The following is a 4112-nucleotide window of genomic DNA, read 5'->3' on the forward strand; positions in this document are numbered from 1 at the left end:
CCCTCTGCACTGCTGCGGGTGGAGTGCGGCGCGGCGGCTGCAGGACTACGCGGCCGCCCGACTGACGGGTCTATCCTGGTTTATTTGTTTTTATCTTTCTGTAAAGTGAGAGTGTAGGAGGCTTCCCCTCCTCTCACGCCGGCTCCCCGAAGAGGGCCAATGTGGGTGACTTTCTGAGTGGCCCCCAAAGCAAATCCCGAGGCCTGCGCTTCGCGAATCTTCTCTGCCAGGGCGCTGGTGGAGCCGTTTCCCAGCCGGTGCCTCTGGCCCAGCGAATCCTGCTGGAAGGCGGTGGTTCTGCGATGCCCTGTGGATTCGCCCCAAGGCCTTGTTGGCTGAGGGACCCCTAGGGATGTTGTATAACGAAGGAAAACGTATAAATACCTTCCAGGAGAAAGGTAGTGTGGCCGGGCGGTCTAAGGCGCTGGATTAAGGCTCCAGTCTCTTCGGAGGCGGGGGTTCGAATCCCACCGCTGCCAGCTTGCTGTGATTTCTTCATTTTGTCCCCTCATGGCTTACAAAAGGTGGATTCGTTGGAACTCGCCTTGGGCCACACCCTGGGTCGGGGATTCCATTTGGCAGCCGTCCCGTGGACGGGCTTTGTGCGGACTTGGCCGGCTCCGTTGTCCACAGCAAGTGAGGTACCTTCAGTTCTTCCTAGGTGCCAATGGTTGAGGTGGAAAGGCAACGGAATAGATACCCTCTTTCCCCTTAACAAGGTAGAGATAGCGATGGGGTGTTCTAGGCTAGCCTTCAGTGTAATAAATTTGAAGCAATAAGGTGAAAAGTAGAAGAAATTGTTTCCGCCCGGTTTCGAACCGGGGACCTTTCGCGTGTGAGGCGAACGTGATAACCACTACACTACGGAAACCTGCTTGGGTCCCTTGTGCCACCAGTTCTGCACTTCTTCCATGGGTTCCTTTGAGCCTGACTAATGGGCATGAGCACATAAGAAAAGGACCTTTCAGCACTTAGAAGGCTGAGACAGGAGGACGGCTGGAGCCCAGTAGGTGGAGGCTACACTGAGGTGTGATTGCACCACTGCACTCCAGTCTGGAAGACAGAGCAAGACCCAGTCTGGAAAGAAAGGAAAGACAGAAAAGATAAAAAGAGAAACAAGAAAAGGAAGTTTTTATGCTCAGTGTGGTGGCCTAAGTGGGCGTGGGAGTCCTGAGAGAGGATGTGGTGGTGACTGCGTAGAGAGGTGATGTAGCAGCAGAAAAAATCCCAAGTGTAGTGGCTCACGCCTGTAATCCCAGCAATTTGTGAGGCTGAGACGGGTGGATCACTTGAGTTCAGGAGTTCAAGAGAAGCCTGGCCAACATGGTGAAACCCCATCTCTATTAAAAATACAAAAACTAGTTGGTCATGGTGGCACCGGCCTGTGGTCTCAGCTACTTGGGAGGCTGAGGCAGGAGAATTGCTTGAACCAGAGAGATGGAGGTTGCAGTGAGCCGAGATTGTTCCACTGCACCCCAGCAGGGCGACAGAGTGAGACTCTGTTTAAAAAAAAAAAAAAAAAGACACTCTCCTACATTTATCTTTGAAAACTTTTAAATTTTAACTTGTATGTTTAAGTGTAAATTCTATTTCATATTAATTTTTTGTTATGGTGTGAGGATTGGATTGAGGTTAATTTCTTTCTCCTATGGATGCCCAGTTGTTCCTGAACCACTTGGTGCAAAGACTTTCCTTTCCACATTGAATTGCTTTGGCGCCTTTGGTAGAACCAAATAACTGTCTTTGTGGGCCCAAATTTTTTGTTCATTTTTGCTTTTCAATTAAAGATTTCAAATAGGCCAGGCATGGTGGCTCACCCGTGTAATCCCAGCACTTTCGTAGGCTGAGGCAGGAGGATTGCTTGAGGCCAGGAGTTGGAGACCAGCCTGGGCAACATAGCAAGTCCACATCTCTACGAACACATTTTTAAAAGTTAGCATGATAGTGTATGCTTGTAGTCCCACCTACTCAGGAGGCTGAGGCAGGAGGATTGCTTGGACCCAGGAGGCTAAGGCTGCAGTGAACTGTAATCACACCAGTGCACTGCAACTTGGGGGACAGAGTGAATCCCTGTGTCCAAATAAATAGATAAATAAATAAATAAAATTTTGCACCATGTGAATATACCATGTTTTGTTTATCCATTCATCAATGGATGAACGTTTATGTTGTTTCCACTTTTAATTTATTTATTTTGAGGCAGATTCTCACTCTCTTGCCCAGGCAGGAGTACAGTGGTGTCATCGTAGCTCACTGCAACCTCTGCCTCCTGAGTTCAAGTTACCTTCCCACCTCATCTTCGCAAGTAGCTGGAACCATAGGCACATACTGCCATGCCTGGCTAATTTTTGTATTTTTTGCAGAGATGGGTTTGTTATGTTGCCCAGGCTGGTCTGGAACTCTTGGCCTCAAGCAATCCACCCACTGTAGCCTCTCTGAGTGCTGGGATTACAGGTGTGAGCCACCTTGCCTAGCCTTTCTTTCCACTTTTTCTTTTGCTTTGATGAATAATGATACTGTATGCATTTTGTGCACAATTTTTTACATGAACACATCATGTTTTCCATTATCTTGTCTGTACACCTAGGAGTGGAATTGATGAACTGTATAGTAACCCTGTGTTTAACTTTTTGGCATAGCAAAGTGAAATTTGCAACCTAGCAATTCTGCAGAAAAGGCACATCAATACGGACAGAAAGGAGATCGCTGGTTGTCTAGGCCTGAGGACAACAGCCAGGATTGGCTACAGACAGGCACGCAGGAGATCTTTACGCAAGGGAACTGTTCTAAAAGCAGATTGTGGTGATGCTTGCAGAACTCTATGCAGTGACTAAAAAATCGTTGATCTGTATACTTCCCATGAGTGGATTTCATTGTATTGAATTGTACCCCAATAAAGCTGTTATAGAATGCTAAAACATAAAACCAAAGCCCCATACACAACAATGAGTAGTGTTTCCCAGGGAACAGCTCAGGTGGCAGTTGCATTGTGCAATACTTAATGCTCTAATGCAGCCCGGGAAGGGGCTGGGATGCAGGCAACTGAAGCTGGGAGGGGAGTGATGGAAGTCATCCAATCTAAAACTGCCAGAATGGAGACCTTGCCAATAGATGCATTTAAAAAACGAAAAGTAGTGCATATTACAGAAACGGAATGAAGGTCGGTCATATGATCCAGTTTATGGTCAATACGGGTGCGTCCACCCAATAGTGTGTGTCTGCAGGAGCGCCAATGAGTGCTGCTGTGTTTTGTGTGTGATGTGCAAAGTGCTGGTCCTTGAGGAGACAGGGCGCTCACTTTCATTTTCCACAACTGTCTTTTAAAATCTAAGGCGAGAGGCCGGGCGCGGTGGCTCACGCCTGTAATCCCAGCCCTTTGGGAGGCCGAGGTGGGTGGATCACGAGGTCAGAAGATCGAGACCATCCTGGCTAACACAGTGAAATCCCGTCTCTACTAAAAATACAGAAACTAAGGCGAGCGTAGTGGCGGGCGACTGTAGTCCCAGCTACTCGGGAGGCTGAGGCAGGAGAAAGGCGTGAACCCGGGAGGCGGAGCAGTGAGCCGAGATCGCGCCACTGCACTCCACCTGGGCGACAGAGCAAGACTCTGTCTCAAGGGAAAAAAAAAATGTCTAAGGCGAGAAAAGCTTCTGTTGACGAGCGCTCGAGGCTTCAGGAGGGTCGTGGTGATGAGTGTGCTGGCTTTCTTCAGGGGCCGCCCGGGCGGGTCAGCTCCTGCGCTGGCTGTCAGGGTGCGAGTTACACAACCCCTGGAGGTGGCAGTTCCTCGTCTGTAGAATGCGGTGAGAGCAGCGCCTTTCTTACAGGTGGATGACAAGGGTTAGAGCAATTAACACACGCACTAGCACTAGGTAAGACTGAAGAAACACTCACTGAATTTACAGCTGTGCCAAGGCAGCTCAGTTCCAGGCCCAGGGGACACAGCACGAAGGAAACAAAACGGAGGATCCTGCTCCCCAGAGGGGAAGGGTGGGGGTGAGGTACAAGGGAAGACCGAGGCCGCACAGGCGGACAACGGTGGACGGCACTGCGCGATGGAGAGGGGCCTCCGCCCAGGAGATGTGGAAGAGGCGGCGCGAGGGCGCACGGAG

At 49.9% G+C, this 4112-nt stretch overlaps 2 non-coding genes across 2 annotated transcripts; one reads left to right on the forward strand and one right to left on the reverse strand.

The window, feature by feature from the left end:
• The first annotated feature begins 397 nt into the window (after positions 1-397).
• Positions 398-479, forward strand: TRNAL-AAG. The gene has a single exon. It is a non-coding gene; the product is annotated as a tRNA-Leu (tRNA).
• Positions 480-798: 319 nt separating this feature from the next.
• TRNAV-CAC lies at positions 799-871 on the reverse strand. The gene has a single exon. It is a non-coding gene; the product is annotated as a tRNA-Val (tRNA).
• Positions 872-4112: the final 3241 nt, after the last annotated feature.

This window comes from Mandrillus leucophaeus, unplaced genomic scaffold, assembly GCF_000951045.1.
Source record: "Mandrillus leucophaeus isolate KB7577 unplaced genomic scaffold, Mleu.le_1.0 Scaffold891, whole genome shotgun sequence".
Lineage (NCBI taxonomy): Eukaryota > Metazoa > Chordata > Mammalia > Primates > Cercopithecidae > Mandrillus > Mandrillus leucophaeus.